General features: G+C 35.9%; 1 protein-coding gene across 10 annotated transcripts in view; it reads left to right on the top strand.

Moving 5' to 3' along the window:
* ARVCF (ARVCF delta catenin family member) overlaps window positions 1-17,957 on the top strand; it is a 290,550-nt gene that overhangs the window by 6,323 nt on the left and 266,270 nt on the right. For 9 of the 10 annotated variants that reach the window (XM_056338360.1, XM_056338421.1, XM_056338418.1 and 6 more), the window contains one exon: window positions 14,313-14,379. The gene's annotated coding sequence lies outside the window, so the exon portion shown is untranslated. Of the gene's footprint in view, window positions 1-14,312; window positions 14,380-17,957 lie in introns of those variants that run through there. The other variant, XM_056338381.1, reaches the window with a different exon arrangement.

Genomic DNA, 17,957 nt, shown 5'->3' with positions numbered 1-17,957 from the left:
TTCTGCTTTCATAAAAAGAGTGATAATGAGGGGGGTTTTGTATGAAAAAATGCTGCCTTAACTTGTTGCTGTAAGAAAGTCTTCTGTTAATTGATCTACATTCATTGCAATGTTTAGTTAGTGAAAGTAGAGCTACTGTTTCCATTAACTTAATTGCCTGTTCTTCATCTGCTCTGGCAGTGTAATTTCTACCCATGAGTTGGAAGCTTATCAGCACAATTCCTCCATGGAACCTTCTCATCACAGTAAATATTCTCTATTTAGTTTGGGTTATGTAGTAATAAAATTTTAAGTAACTGCAAGTCAGGACAGTGACAGAAGCGATTGCACAGACTTTTACTGGATTATTCCTGTGGTCAAGAAACTGTATGGCAATGTTTAACTAATCAACTAATCAAGTGTCTATGTCTACTGGATTCACAGCTTGATGAGAGCTGTACATATTAGTGATATTGGGTAGACTTATTTTTGCAGGTTTTAAATGAAAAAAACAATAATTTTTGGCAGTATGCAGAGTATAAAAGGTTGCAGAGATTCCCCAGTGAAAAGTGAATTGTAGAGCGACTTGAAATACAGTTCATCAAGCACAGACTGTCTTGGGGAAGGAGATTCTGATATGACACTTGGGCTGGGAGAGCTACAGTAACTTCAGGCATGTCAGTTAGATGTCTGAGTTAGAAAGGGCAGCCACTTCTGGCTGCAAATAAAACCACTGGATAGAGACAGACTACTCTGGAGGTTGATTCAGGCTGTGAGTTTGAATCAAGTGTTTTAACTGGCACTTTGAAGGAGCGTCTCTCTCTGCTGAGAGGCAAATACATGGATAGTGTATGGAGATTGGCTTCCTAAATAAGGATGCATGTCAGGTGCTGAAAGTGAGATGGCATGGCTATTGTTCTTGTTAGGTACACATCAAATCTTTGAAGAACTTTCATGTGGTGGGTATTTTTATCGTTCATTGATGGGTTGAATTTTCTTTTAGACAACTGTTCATGCTGACCTCTCAGCTCACCTGACCTCTGAGGTTAATTGTACGAGGTTGAAGGGGAAAAAAATAATTATCATTATTTTGTGCAGTTGTCAGAACCTTGAAAGAATTCGGTTGATCTTTGGTTGAGTTTCTTGTGATGTGTATTGACGTAACATCATTCATAGGATTCTAGTAGAATCCATAAGCTTGCTGCTGCAAGATTTTCTGGTTTGCTCTTCCTGGGAAAGAGATGGAAGCCTTAGATAAAACTGCATATGGAGAGAAAGGTGGCATGAGTGTTACTTAAGGTGTTATACCGGGCTGGCTTGTCAAGGAAAATCCCTCTTAGCATGAACAGGAGATACATAGGAAATGCAATTAAAGTGTCTCACAAAAACAGTGTTCCTTTAACATGGTGTGGGTCTCTTCCACTCCCCACCCTTTGCTTCTCTAGAATGTGTAAAGAGCACTAATTATTGGTGTAGACATTTTTAATGATGTTCTGCTCTTTCCTTTGACACCTAATCTTAACATTTTGTTAATCTTCTACAGTGGTTGAAAATGATATAAAGATGACATTGCTGGTAATAGGAGGTCTTTTGTCTTTCGTATCTGGATCTGTTTCTCCATTTTGATAGGCCAGTGACAATGTGTGTTCTTTTATTATGCGTCTACTCTGAATTAATTAAAAGAAAAATGCTTATATATGCATTATATAATAGTAGTGTTTTATACAATTGCCATAATAACATTATCTATATTTCACTTTTCAGTACTTCACAGATCTTTGGCTTATGTTTTGTATTCTGCTGTTGTATGTTGCTGTCAAGATTTGATTTAGAAATGAACTCTATTTTAAAAAAGTGAAATAATATAACATTCCTTCTGGAATTCTTTATCTAATGCAAGGAAGCTTCAGTCATGTTGATCAGTAAAATGACAATAACCATTTGTAGAACTTCGGTTCAGTTTTGCATAACAGTAACTGTATCCTAATAATGGTTCCAAGTTATTGAAAGCATAGTTTTATTGTATGCAGTAGCTATAAATTTAAGAGTTTTCCAGTATGTTGAAGACATTTACTCTTCTGCCTGAATAAATACCACATTTGACTTTATTTTATCAATGTAATGTCAAGTACAGTCTCAAACATGATTCCTAACTTAAACTGGCAGTGTTCTTCTTTGCACCACAGACTGGGTCATACCATGCTGGTATTAACTTCTCCACATATTTTTAGACTGGTTCTTCTTTAATTCAGTGTGACAATGCAAGTAGTGAGTTATTGACGGCAGCTAAAGTGAGACCATTATGATTGTGATCAATAACACACCTGCACAGAATAACAACTACTGCCAGGGACATATTTTGTATTGATTCAGAAATTTATGCTGTATCCACTACACTCAGTCTGCTACTTCCATAATTTATGTAATAAAATCTCTACTTTACAGAAGCTGTTACTAAGTTAAATACCAAGAAATGATGACATATCAAGATGTAAATTACATATTGAAGATTTTACTACAAGCAGAAATAGCACTTTTTAAATTCCTGTGGGTTCTGGTTCGGGACCAAGGCACTTCCTTACTGCAGGCTGAGAGATAATGGAAGTAAAAAACAGTGTTCCCTTTCCTGAGGCAGAATTCTAGAGGTGGAGGGTACGATGCTGTTTTTAATGTGATGTGGCGATGGGAGCTGATTAAATTCTGTAATCCAGAAATTTGAAACCTTGGTAGAATTTCTTTATCAGTAACAGTAACTCTTATTCCAGTTCTGTCCTTCAACTGGAATGTAATTTTCTCTTAATGCTAATACATCTCCTTTTGTGGGTACCTTCCAGCTTGAGGTATTCTATGATTCTATAGTCTTTCTGTGTCTCTTAATAGAGGAGGAACACATTCTAAAAGATGAATGTGATCCTCTGATTTTCTTTTCCAAGCCTAAAGTCAGTGAAGTTGAACAGAAGGTACAGGTTACGACTAAGAATTTGGGAATACCAGTGTTACTTGAAAGTAATACCTAGCTTCCTGGAGGTACGTTCTTATTCCCTTACTTGCTAGCCCTCTTAATTGTGGTGTTGATCTCAGATTAGCCATGAGTCCGATGGAAAACTGTATATTTATACTGCACAAAATAAAACCTCTTGGTGGGTTTTAAGCATGACGAGAAAACCTAAACAATGTATCACAAATAATCTTGGTGTATGAAGCCTATGTGAAGCTTCCGTTGTTCATACAGATACATGTACGCTTCATTAATTCTTTATTTGAATGTCAAACAGAAAACTCATATTTGTAAGTATTGTATGCACTGTTTTCCCAGATATACAGCCTTCCATTTCTGATGGTGTTACCATCTTTATATCCAAATATACCCACAGTCTGTCAACAGGAGTAATCTCAGTGTATTCCAGAGAAACATGAATGTTTTCAAATTTACTGCTCTTCAGGTTATTAAATAAAATCCTAGTTCTTGGTTAACTTTTATATCTTATTTGTTGCCAGTCTTCTCTTTAGTGGCATTATACCAAAACTCTGTCTGCTGTAGGAACAATACAGTATAAAAGGTCTGGTTTGTGCTTCAAATGTTCAAGGCTCAGTACTAAGACGTTCAGCATCAGGCCTGTTTAGTGAAACACTTCCATACCAAGCTTGGACTAAATCTAACCAAATTCAAGTAGGATATTGTATTTTTTTGTGTAATAGTATGTTACATGTTGTTTTGTTGCTTAATGCTGAGATAAAACTCCCAAAGTATGACAAATAAGAATCCAGACAAAATAGTGTTCCCCAGACAATTTTCTCAGTTGGTTAGCTCATGAATGATATGCTAGCTCTTGAGAGTATGTTTGGTGCTGGTATTCTGCTCTATACAGAATGAGGATATTTTCTTGCAAGAGTATTTGCTGCATTATCTTTTTTATCAGGGTTTCATGATGGTATTTTCCTTTAGGTGATAAACAAGAGTCTTCAGCTTTTACAAAAACTACTTGCTGTGTTGGCGGTGGGGTTTCTGAATCCCAACCCATGCTGTCTGTCTGTTCAAGGAAGTAACCACCTCATTTCATTTATGACACCACAAATTACTTTTCACTGTTTTGAAGCAGAGAAGCAGTATGATAATTTGGAATTTCAGGAGTTGTAGTTTTTAACGGACTGAAGAACTAAGGTTAAACAGAACTGAAGCTTGTTATATTCATTTAGCTCTTCAGGAAGATCTAACATGACTTGTCTAGTTGTATGCAGCCCAGTAATAAAATTCGTGTTTTGTATTGTTACAAGTGGTTTTTAAATTGAAAATGAACATAAACTCTAAATATTATTAATTGTATAAAGGCTAATCTCTTCACAATGCTAGGCAATTATTTGCACTTAAATTATCAGTAGATAATACTGGATTCTGTTTTCGAAGGGATTTTTCCTTCCTGAGTGTCTGAACACACTCTTTTCCAAATGCAAAATTTTGATTTTTCTGGACAATTATCATTGCACATTTTCTAAGCCCTACTGAGGGTATGGAAAACTCACAAAGGAATTTCTTGAGCTGTTGGACCTTCTGCTAACAACTAGCAGAGGTCTGATGAAGTTTGCAGCCTGGCTTGCTTAGATTCCCTTTGAAGGAAGATCAATGGTGATTGAATCCTGAGTAAAAGGAATATGTGAGAAGCTCTCTGTGATTTATAAATAAGTTGATACTTTGGCTGAGACTTTTAGTGACTTCTTACGAATTTAGGTCCACATTCTTAAAGGGATTTAGGCACCCAGTGCCACTTTAATTCCATTATATTTCTTTACAATATTGTCACTGAAGCCAAGGGACTTAGATTTAGGAATCCTTCCAAAGGTTTTGCATGTAGAAATTTCCTGGACTTGTATTTGTTATGTTTCAGCTTTGTTTTCAAATAAAGGTGCATTAATTTGGTAAGATGTATTGATAAGCATGTTTAAATTATTGCAGTTATTTTAAAAATGCACTCGCAGATCAATTTCTTCAAACTACCAAACTAAGGAGCATTTAGCATAAAACTTGATTTTTAAATGTAAAAATATAGATGTGTATTTGTATACATTTGGATTTGAAAGACCTGAGGTCATACAATAAACACAAGGATTCTGTGGCCTTTCTCACCATGTTTGCGTAAAACTGCACTCGCTTTTGAAGGCATTTAGTACATTCCCAAACCTGAGTAAAAGTAGCAGAGGTACTTAGAAATGTGGAGAGTTTCAAAATACAAAGTTCCCATTTATAATATTGTAAACTGTGCAATTAAGTCCAATCTCCAGTTGAGATTGTAAAATTCAGAGGATATTGAACATACACAGTTGCCTCAGGCTGTCGAGTGGACTGTATTGCCCACAATTAAACAGATGAATGCACAAATAAGGATAGGCATCCTTCCAAACAGTTCTGGCTATATTTAGCAAATTCTTCTCATTTCCCTCTCTGTAGGAGGGTAGTGATGTTGGTAACATTAACATTGGCTGATAAAACTGTGTCTTAAGCCCTGTCCTACAAGATGTTTTACTTTCCTGTATTGTTTTGACCTTGTATTCTCTCTCTTTTGGAGAGATTCTGTAATTTTCTACCTCATTTTATGTATCAATATTTGAAGGACTACAGTGCTACTTGTTAAAATGCAGTAATCTATATATGTAGCATACCTTCAGAAAATACTGAATTCACACTTTGATTAGTTTTCTTAATTGATATTTGCATTTTCCTTTCATAAACTTCTATATTTTCGAAATACGTATTAAAGTTGATGCTATATCTGGCAGATTTGCAAGATACAGTCTAATTTACAGTATAATTTGCATCTGATCTGTCAGATCATCTGTTCCATCTTTTGCAAGATTTCTCCATCTAGCATACAAAATCTTTGCTTCAAACTGTGATGTTGTATGGTAATTCAGAGAGGAGACCTCAAATTTCATTCCAGTTCCCCTTCTGCTAATTCTAGGCTAAGTTATTTCACTTGCATCTTTGCTGTTTTTACTTCAGAGTACCGTGTTTCTCAAGACTTAACTGTTTAAGGGCAGAGATGCTGTTCCTGGGACCTCAGATTATGATGAACTGTATGATACTCATTTTGGTAGTGTAATATTTACCATAGCATATGTCATATTTCCTGCTTCAGTTGTACCTCCAAATTTTGTAGGTCTCGGACAGTAGTTGAGCTTAGCACTTCCTTCCCTTTCTTATACTTAAGGAAAATATTATTTCCTTCTCTTTCAAATATGAAGTTGTACAGATACCATAATCTCCATCTGCATTCCTACAGCCTGGTATTTTAGGGGAAGGAAGTAATATATAGTAATTACATCTAAAAGCATATTCTCTAAACTGCCAGCATGTTGCATCATTCCTTTGTCATCACAGAGACCTGAGCTGTAGAATAAGCAAATGATTTTACATCGGAAATTCCACTGCAGTTCAGCTGTGTGGGCCTTCCTTCAAATCTGGACAGCTCTGCTGTTCTGCCTTTGAAGCATCTTCTACATAACATCAGCTTCCTTCCCATGAACTGATTGTTCTGGTGGTTCAAAACTTACCCATACTTCAGCTTATTTATTTGTTTTTTATTTATCCAGTTCAGAGTGATCTGGTTTTGTGTTTTAATAGCTCCTCTCGTGCTCTTTTTCTCTCTGAGAATTTAATGTTTGGTATATATAGTGAGGACAGTATTGCCTCCTTTCAGCCTTTGTTTTGCTAGGCTAAATAATCCAAACTCTTATTCTTTTGCTCATGAAACCATCAGTCTGTTCTCAGGTAGTTTCAGTAGTTCATATTTATGCTGAGTCAGTCTTTCTCTAATGCTGATCTCAGGAATATCATACTGAATTCCAGATGCAGTTGTTCTTTTGTCACATACAGTGGTATCTGCAATTCCCTTCTTTTACTGAAAATAGTTTGCTGTTAGACCTTGGTATTATGTTGTCCTTTCTCACACACGGCTCTTCTGGTTCTTATGTGGTTGACTAATACTTTTTTTGTCTTCTCTGCTGAAGAAATCCAGGCTAGGTCTACAGTGTCTAAGCTTACTGAAAATGTATGCATCGCAAAAAAGTATTCTTTTTTGTTCTCAGACATAATCTAATACAGTGTGTTTTGTTGCTTTTTCCATCAGACTTGATGAAGGGGCTTGTATAAAGGACCAGGCACTGGAGATAAAAATAGTAGTTTAGATAAATAGGGAATATCCCAACTAATGCTCAAATAAAATAACTAAATTTTATCTAAAATGGAGTATACTGCTCATCTCCTTTTTTGTTTTTTTTGATTGGTTGGTTTTTTGGCCTTTAAAATGTATTTAATATTTCTCCTTTAGTGTAGTCAGCCTGAGAGAGGATTCCAGTAATACTAACCATTTCAGGACCCTGTGTCTTGGAAAGAGGGAGAGATTTATGTGAACTAAGAGACTATGCAGGGGCTGTGGGAGAATGCTGGTGTTCTAGTCAGGGAGTAGAAAGGTTGAGGTTGTTTTCCCCATCAGGAGATGGACATTAGTTGGACTGAGAGAATTGCAATAATTGGCAATAGACCTTTTAAGCATAAACAAGACCGTGTTGGATTTGTCTTTTGTGCTACAGGCTTACTGCCTGTGCAGTAATGAATAAATACTGCTGCATTTTGAAAGGGCTGTGTTTTACTTTATTAAACAAGTTGGCTACTGATCCCAGTGGTGAAAGAACTTTACAGGTGCCAAATGCAGATGTGTGTGTTGCTGTAATGCAGTTGGGAAAAGGAGGCTGCAGGCTAGAGTTTTAGTGTGTATATGAGTGGGCTGTGTCGTTCCCCCAATGATGCAGAAAGCAAGGCCTGTGAGAGAAGCTTTTTAGCCCTTGAGAGGCCTAAACCAGATTAATCTAAGGCGTAGCTTGTCACAGTACCACAAAAATAAAAGGAAGACTAGCAAGAATTACAGAAAAAAACACAACTATTTCCACTGAAAAGAGGTTGAAGTGTAGGGGGAAACAGCTGGTTTCACAAAGGAGAGCCTGATATTTTTTAATTGTATTTTTTCTATTATTTTTTCTTTGAATCAGTAAACCAACATATTTTGGGATGGTAGAAGTTTCAAAAATAGTAACACAGGTGTCTCTGTTAAAGAACAGGGCTATTGTTTCAGGAGTGGACAAACTGTGGAGCTGTAATCTATAGGAAAATTACTGATCTTCAGAGAGTTTCTGACTGATTAAATTCATAAGGATAGGTGATGTAGACATCTCAGATACTTTACTGTCTGCATAGTAGCTCAGTTAAGAAAACTAGAATTTTGCACAGGATCTGATTTAAATGAGCTTTCTACTGTTTGTGATCTATTAAGTCTTATCTGCACGTACCCATGAGACTGTTACATAGAGAATATTATTATTTTGTACCGTTTTGAGATTGATGTGAATGAAATCAATACCAGTTACTTTGCTTTTCATTACTGAAGGCATCTGAAATGTTGACCAACCTTACCGTACCTGTGTCGAAGAGATCACAAAGCCCTTATATACACACCATTTGACCTTCTAGGACATTCTTCAAAGAACTAGCAGGCTTAGCATGTCACTTTTTTTCTCACTTGAGGAAATTAAATCTAATTAGGAGGATCCTACTAATACAATGTAGATACAGATTACAGGTGCACAGTGTGTGAAGAGTCTAGAATTAAAATAGCTGTAATGAAGAAGGCGGGGGGGGGGGGGGGGGGGGGGAAAGGGGAAGGAAGATCCTGAAATAGGCTGACTTAATTTAGAGTACAAGATTGATAATTTAGTGACTTTAGTAGCTGCACAGATATAAAATATTCACAGCAAGTTGGGAAATTCTAATGGGGAAAAGAAATCTCTCAAGGCATTTTCTTCTAGAGAATATAAAATGAGAAAGGAATTATGGACAAATATAACAATCACAGAATTTTAGTATTAGTGATTAACCACCTGATAATTCATTTCTGTCTTCTTCACACAGGTGTAGTTTGACTGAATACACCTGAATTATTTAGGTGTTTTGAGAGGAGAATCATGAACAGAAATGACTTCTCCTTGGGAAACCTTTGACGTTTCACTGCCTGTTAGCATTGTCCTTCTTATAGCAGATGTCACTTGAGACTTTTGTAATAAAGAACAAAAAACTATGCTTGTGCATTCTTGTAATTTCACATGGAATTGAGCAACTGATTTCTAATAGAAATCTCAAGAGCACTGAGTTTATACAGGTTTCTCCCAGTTCCACCTCAGAGTAACTGCTTGCATGTATCTTTTGAGGCAAGGAATGTTAATAGTAGCTTCTTCGTGAGAAACTGATTATTTAAAATATCTTTGACACTATGAAATTGAAAGAAACTTATCGAGTGTGTACAGTAGCAAGACAAAACCCAGCTGGTTTAAAGGAGGTATAATATCCAGAAGTGAAAAATGTATGCCTGTTTTGTGTGTCCTTGTGTGACAGGGAATTTAGAGCAGTCGTTGGAAGATGAAGGAATCCAGCCCTCTGCATTATTGGACCCAGAGGCCATACTATGTCATTACTAATGCATGCAGGCATGTTCGATAAATTTCATGGTTATACATCTCATTGTCATTTTCAGAGCTCATTGATTTAAGCAGCTTCCACTGATCACTGATACTACAACAGGCAACACAGTCTAATATGCTGATAGGTACAAAGTGGTGAAGTCTTATTTCAATCAAAAATGGAGAAAAAAAATCTACTGCTAGGGTGAACAGAACACTGGAGCAAGTTGCCCAGAGATAATGTGGAGTTTACATTCCTGAAGATGTTCAAAACCTGACTGGAAAATGTTCTGGGCAACTTGCTCAAACTGACTCTGAGCAGGTTCTGTGAAAGATGGTTAATAATTGAACATTTTTTAAATTGTTCTGTCTTCTACAAGGAGAAGCAAAGTTGTAAGGATCCTGATAGTGCAAAGGGTAGAAAGTCCAGAAAGGAGTTTCAGGGATGCAAGACATTCTCCTTTTATGTTTCTCACCAGTGAGTGTAACCCTCAGTGACTCTCCCGACATGGGAAGAGCTGGATGGACAGAGCTGTGCGTCGGGATGGGATGTGGCTGCAATTCTGAGGCTACCATTAGCAGCTGTATTTATAGAACTCCAGTTTGTGGGGTTTTTTAACCAACTTAGTTGTATCCATTTAAATTAACACTTAAGGTCAAACTCCTGCTTTTAGTGAAATAAAGAATTTTAAAAGGCTTATTTAAATGTAAAGGCTTCCAGTGTCACTTTATACAGCTGGCTTCAAAACATGTTGAATATAATCTTCTAATGAATTTTGGCTTTGCCAGTAGATACATGTTTCTTCCATTATCTTGTTTGTTTCTGTTTGGTATTTTGTACTTTGAGTAATATTTGCAATTACTTTTCTACAATACTATGTTAGTAACAGCAGCAGGAAGCCATAGTTAGCTCAGCTGGAACATTTTGGCCTCTAGAGTTTTTATTATTGCATTCAGAGTAAGAAATAACTGCCTGCTTATCTTTGTGGTATTCTGATTCCCTTCTTCCTCTCATCCTTTTTTCTTGCTCAGTATTACTTTATTGGTTAGACTTAAGACAGATGGTAAGAATAGTAAATCCAAGTTGATTGTAACAGATATTGTCTGACATTGGCATGTCTGTAAGTAGGAAGATGAAAACAATGGGCAGTAAATGTTTTAGACAAGCTGAAAGAAGTTGCTAAAAGAATTCATAATTGTTGTGCCTGTTGTTTATGCAGTCCAAAGTTAAAATTATTTCTTTTTATTTATGCACCTTTCTGAAAAGCCTCAGAATTGCTTTGATGGTGTATTGAGCTGTATTTCTGCTTAGTACTCACTGCTTTTTGTTGGTATATTTAATGTTACCCATAACTTTCATCAGTGCAATCTTCCTGTTGAGAATGCGGTACTGTGGCACAGTGGTGGGACTGGAGATCTGTGATTGGTTTTCACCTCTACAACTGGTCTGCGTTAAAGCACCTTGAGGACATATTTGTAATATTAAAATAAAGGTGCTTACCCTTTGTTGAAAATCCTGTCTCTGGGGAGCTAGGTTACCTAATGAGCATGTTTTACTCATCTCATGGGGATGAAGCCTGAACTGTTAAATCTGTGGCAGCAAAATGAGACAATTTTTGAACCAAGTCATCATTTTCAGCATCAATAGAAGGTCATGCCCTTGTCAGCCAGCGCTGGTTCAACATGAAGTTCCAGTCAGAATTGGCTGCATTATGCTTAGAGCTGCTCTTTAAGAGACCTTCACCCTTTATTGTGTTTGGGATTGCTAATATGGTGGGTCTTTTGAATATTTATGAGACTTATTAAGATAGTCCTTACTGCATTTATTCAGGATATATACTCATTAGATGTTGGTAACTGGTCTGGCAGAAAGAAGTTTTTTCAAGCTCATGACAGACCACTGGATTAAGTGCCCTTTTTCCATCATTTCTTCTCTCCTTAGCATGTGTGAAGCCATGATACCTGTTTGGCAAGTTCAAAATACAACTCCACTTGTACTACTGCTGTAGTTTCAATGTTGGCTTGGTTCTTGAGAAATTCAGACCTTCTGGGACCTGGAGTTCAGCAGTCTAAACTTTTTAAACAAGGTTATAAGTGAAGACTGGAAATCTTGTTTGCTTGCTCTGCTGCTTGACTTACCTAGTGTTTTGCTCAGCTATATTGTACAAGGATATCCAAAATCACATTACATCCATGCCCCTTGAAATTTTAAGAGTATGTTGTTCCAAAAAGTTAGAGATATGTTTTAATAGCAGGTGATTGTTCTCATCAAGAATTGTACTAGTCTGATCTTTTTACAGTGCATGTAACATACACTTGAATTTCTTTTCCCATTAACATCTTCAGATGCTCTATAGCGATTAGTTTTTAATCAAGTGAAAATTACCAGAATGTCAAACACTTCTTGAGGAATGTCAGGCATACTTTTTGAGCTATATTGCTCAAAAGTGAGAGAAGTTGTAACATACATAAATGTAAGTTATAGAGAATTATAATTTCTTCCTGAAATCGTCCTTGGTGCTACAGGCATGTACAGGTAGCAGAGCACATAGATTTGTAACGGAAATGAGATCTTGATTTATATTGAAAACATAAATTAAAAGCTAGCCATTCAACTTTCTTCTTGATCAGTGAGATTCTTCTTTTTTTTTTAATAAGCCATAATTTCCCACTTTTTTTAAGAGTAGAAGCTTTTAAAATGGCTTATACAGAATCGTCATACTTAAAAAGTAATTTTAGAAGGATCAGTTTTGGATTTGTTGCAATGTTTTAAAACTTAATCAAGCTACTAGTGGCATTTTAAAATCTGTGGTATTACCCCTCTGATGGCTGTTTAACGTTATTTCTGATTGTTATCAGTTCTTGTATTTCTTTTTGGTTAGGGGAGATCATATGTTCATTTTATTTTTTGGGAAAAAAAATAATTAAAAAGGCAAGCAATGGCCAGATTTTGCCTCTGACATCTGGATTGAATTGCTCTTCAGGCAAAGTCTGAATTGCTAATAAAAATGAAACTTTTGAGGGAAATTCTTGCCTGCGGTTAGATTTGTACTGATTCAACACATTTCTTACGATTCTACCTTCTCCATCAGTGCTGCTTCTGGAACAACATGACTCTTCTAATGAAATTTTATTTTGTGACAAACTGAATTTCTGTGTACATGCTCTGCTTCCTGGTATGTTTCATGTTTGTGATGAGGTTTCTCCTTTGTTCTGCAGTACTTGAAAGCATTTAGTTATCAGAGTTGATGATAAATAAAGCATCCTGTTTACTAATTAGATAAATTTTCATCAAGTGTCATCCTAAAGTCACTGGAATTACTGTTTTGAGACATAGTGTTGCCTTTTAACTTGTAAATTATGAAATGAAACATAAAATGTATTGTGGAAGGTGGAGGCACGCAGGGAGAATATATGGTTTTTGTAAGGCAGCCAAATGCTGACTGGCTTACAAGATTGGGGGGAAACCAGTGTCTTCCTCTATAAAAGCAGTCTCCAGATAGCTGTGTTCATATTTTTTAGATCTCTTAAATTGTATCAGTTTCATTGATATAAAAAGCAGTGCACATATATCTTTTGTGGTTCTGAGTATTAATAATTTTTTACTGGTATTAGTGGGTTCAGATTGGGCCTTGTGTGTGAGCACTCTTCTCTGAGGACTGTAAAAAAACAAACAAACAAACAAAATGCCAAAAAACAAAACCCCAGAAAACCCCAAAATAAAACAACCACAACCCACAAACAAACAAAACCAAGAAACCCATAACCAACAAAAAACAACCCCCCAACAAAACCTAACAAACCAAACCAACAAACAGAAAACAACCAACACAAAACCAAAACAACCAAACCAAAACAACAAAAAAACCCCACAAGCAAACAAAGGAAAACCCACAGAACAATCCACCAAAACAAACTCTAGTTATTTGTGATACTGACCACTTAAATTACTGCTGTTAGGGGATACCCCATATATCAGTGTGATTGTTCTACAAATTCAGCCAGCAGTAGAAGGACCAATGGCCAGTGGTGCTTTGGCACTATAGTGGTGTAGCTACACTTAGGCATACATATATTCCTCTGAGTCTTGCCCAGTATGTAGTGATAATCAAGGATTCCATGATACTACTGTCTTGCTTTTTTTTAACTTCTGGAAATTCTGCAGAGGAGAAGGTGCGATTTCCAACTTGCAGTGTCTGTACAGAAACAGATGTATTTCTAGTTTGGAAGCAGGCAGGTAAAAAAACGTTTGGAAATTGATGCTTTGGGGAGTTAAAATAAGCACAGAGAAAACCTACCACGACTTGGCAAAATGTAGCCGAAGACAGTGTTTGTATTCCCTGGGAATTAACACTTCGTTAACTTGATTTGAAAAATTTGCCCATTTCCTTGTATATTCAAGTATGTATGTGTTTTGTGGAATCTATTATTCTGTATATGTAACAAGTGTAAGGTTATGGAAATCCTATGTATGATCCAGAAAAAAATAATTTGAGCTAAAAGATAATAAGGAGAAACATTTTGGCTGTTTTGCATCTTGTTACTGTACACTTAAATGAGTTTTGGGTTTTGTGATCCAGAGATTTCGGTAGAAACCTGTCTGTATAGTAGACCGTTCAAATCAGGTAAGAAATTTCTGCCATGAACTTTTATTTCAGGAAGTAGGAACTCTAGAGGGTAATGAAAGCCTTGTCTTAGCTGTTTTGAACTAGGGATAGTGGTGCAGTTTTGGCAAGTGTTTGGGTTGTGAAGCTGTATGTAAAGTTGCCCCATTGCTCAGGTGACCAAGCTGTTTTCTATTCAGAGTTTGATCTGTCTCTTACGTTTTTCAGGGATATCCAGAACTGAGTGGTGCTTTATGAACAAGGAAAGGGGCCTAGCGACTCGCCTGGAAGGGTGGTAAGAGTTGTTAACATTTCCTTAACATATATGTTTTATTTCTTTTATTAATTACACACGTTGAAGTCTGTAAAATTTAGAAGGCAGAATTGTTACTAACTTAATCTGCCTTGCTATTTACTATTCCAAACAGTCTCACAATTGTCATTCTTTAGCCAACAATAAAATGATGAAAGACTAAATTCATTTTATAGTAATAGTCTTCATTGGCCTTTTTCTCAAACAGTAGGACTATTGAACTGAGTATGGCTAAAATATGCAAGAGTTTCAATTAGTCTGCTTGGAATAGCAGACCACTATATAGAAACAAATGCGTCTGTATAATCAAACTGTAGAACAGTTAACTGCATATAATGTAACTGATGATCAAGCTTCCAAAACTTTATAAATGGACCTTTTCAAAATGTTTTGTTCTGCTATCCTGCTTTTAGACAAGTGAACTGGGTTCCCACCTCCTAACTGCCTGCTCTGAGCTGTTTCAATTTTGTGTTCAGCTGTACCATCAGACTTCATTTGAGGTTGTTCTCTGAGCTCTCTGTACAGCAGTCTGTGGTGTGTGAATGTAACACAAGTATAAATTCAGTGGTTATTTACTGGTGTGATGGGATGTATGGCTTTCTGTAGCATTTGACCCTTCTGCTAACTTACTGGTTTTAAGTGAAGGGCTCTTTTCAGAACAGTACAGTGAGTATAGTCAAAGACTATATATAGTTAAAGCAATTTATTACTTTGTATGACTTCCGATAACTTGGAAAGTCATTCTTGAGAACTAACAGACAGAAGTTTTCTTGCACAAGGGAAAGCCATCTACACTGAGATAAAGGAACATAATTTTTAAAAGTTGGTCTTTTAAATGACTAAAACCAGAAGACAGCTGTACTTGCTAAATGAATAAAACTGATTGAATAATTCAAACTTTTAAAAGCCTTAATTTTCTATTTCATTTTTTTTTCAATCGTCTCTTTCTAAAAAAAAAAGTAAATTTGGGTTTAAAGATGGGAATGGAGTTTACACAGTAACAGGGAAAACTGAAAGTTATTGCTTGTTAATATCCTAAACTATATAGAAGAAGTGGGAGACTTCTTAGGTGGTTTGTCACTGTAACAATCATCCTGAGGTGAAATTTCTAGTATTTGGAGCAAAGGAAAATAATTGTAGGGGTGAAAGGGAGTAAAGTGTCAGGAGCTAGAAGGCATTATCTCTTACCATACAGCCTCACTACCTGTTGAAAATTAGGAAAAAAGTAGCAATCAAATGAGATGCTGTTTGTGAATACATGAGTAACCTATTATTATTCTGCAGCGTATTTGTGAAGTAAAGGAATTTACAAGTTCAAAAATGTTCCTGCATCTTTTACACTGAAGGAACAGTAGTAATTGTGCTATCATTACCAAAGTTCTTTTTTAACAGAGCTCATGTCCAAGACTGATTTGGTTATTTCAGAAGTGAGGTGTGCTCTGTACTCATTTTTAAGAGCATGTCAGCCTGAATCAGGAGTGCCATACATTTTTAGAATGATGGTGCTTTCAATATATTGCTTGTCAGCCCTGAAGAATGCTGTTTAGTTCGTTTACAAGTGCAACTTGTTGGCTGAGACTGCTCATTTATAAAACAATTTTAGATGTATTTTGATTGGTTGTTGGTTTGTGGCTTTCAGTGATAAAATGGAATTGCATTTTTTTGCAATAGACATCTTGGTGGAAAATCTGAAAAGTTGGAGGCATTTGGAACTGCTTTTACTCCCACTGAGGTCAGCAGTAGAATTTCCATGGCTTTCAGTGGGAGTAACATTATACTGTCTGAATGTGAAGACTTTTCCTCTTCTTTCAAAAAGCGCTTATAATAGTCTGCTGTAGCTAGGGTTACATGAAAACTAAGTAACTATTGTACTACTTGATTATGAAAAAAAGGTTTTTCCTAAGTCGAAGAAAGTAGTTTTAACCATTTCTGCTATGCCAGCATATTGATTAGTTTTTTTAATACTTACAGCTCTGAAAATCATTGCACCATAAAAATTGGTTATCTAAAATTATTTTGTTTATATCATCCACAGTGTTGTACTGTATTGTACGGAGGAGTAGGTCTGAACAGACAGAGTGCCTTCTCATGAGGCAAGAAGAATTCCAGAATGAATACTTACTGGAGTTCTGTAGACATGGCCTAAATTCTACAATCATACATAATACTGCTCATCTAAACAGAGAATCTAGATTAGAGAGAAGGCATGCAGTTTTGTGAACAGATGTGGTTTTCAAAACTGTGTTAGTTCTCAACTCTTAACAGATTAATGTTATTAGTGACATTTTAATGGAATTTATGTGTCTATTTTTAAAAACCCACTATTTTTTTCAAAGGTGAATATTTCAGAAAGTGAGATACTCTATTTGCTATGCAATAACATTTAATAAGATATTTAATTCCCTCTAGGAAAATGCTGTTACAATTGAATTTGGCATAAAAGTTTCTAGCCAATGGTTGCCCCAAAATTATTTGTAAAACATTAAGAGTAACTGCTTTTTCAGATATTAATACTAAATAGATATTTCCAGAACTGCAATTGTGTAATTTGAATGGTCAGTTTTGATTGTAATGTGCAAAATGGAGTTGCCTTGAAGCATATTCCAGGCTGCCAAGTTTCAGACCTGAGCCATCCAGAACATGTGTTTTTTATCTGTTATAAACACTTTTTTCCTTGCAATTAATCTTTTCCCCCTAATTCATTGTTCATAGATTAATGTCTGCTTATTTTGGGTTTCTACTATATTTTCTGGAACACTCAAGAGCGACGAATTAATCTTGTTTAACTGATGGATTGCTATAGATTAATCAAACTCCTACTTAATGTGCTTGATATTTCTTCCAAGTAAGCTATTTTTTTAAAAGTTGTCTGTAGTTAAGTTTATTATAAAATAAAGTCCTGGGCAAGAATCTCTTGCCTGGGAAGTGCAAGATAGTCGAATTACCCAAAGAGAGCATTTTAGTTTATAAACATTTGCAACATAAACAAGTCTGAGCTAAGTAATTTTAGAAAATATTTTTTCCTCCATGTGGTGTGTATTATATATAGACATTAATTAGAGATTTTTCATATGTAGGTCTTTTGAAATTATTTTTATTTGATTAATCTGACAGCAAGTTTATCTATCTTGAATTTGAAGTTTTACTAGTGTCTCTTCATGGCATGATTTACAAGCTAACCTGATGACTTACTCTGTGTTTTATGTCTGAGATTTTACCTCTGCATGATTATCTTTACTTAATGATGATACAAATAACTTCCAGAATTGCTGATGAGTCCTAATTTTGCCTTGTTATCCACACGATTCTAGTGCCTTTGGTGTTGTTGAATGGATTTAAAAAGGAACGTGGGATTCTTATGTATAATAAGCATAGATTTAATTTCTTACATTTCTGGTAGTCTGATTTGGAATCCCTTTATAATTCCCAGTTAAAAATGGTTACTTGTTTGAAGGTGTGGGGAATTTACCTTGCTGCTGCTTATGACCTAGCATGGTTTATTGATGATCATGTGGTCCAGGCAGCTGGAGAGTTGAACTCCTTCTGTTAACCTGCATGAG

This window comes from Falco biarmicus, chromosome 1 (assembly GCF_023638135.1).
Source record: "Falco biarmicus isolate bFalBia1 chromosome 1, bFalBia1.pri, whole genome shotgun sequence".
Classification (NCBI taxonomy): Eukaryota; Metazoa; Chordata; class Aves; order Falconiformes; family Falconidae; genus Falco; species Falco biarmicus.
Note: the sequence above shows the minus strand (reverse complement) of the source record. Positions and strands in the feature narration are given on the sequence as shown.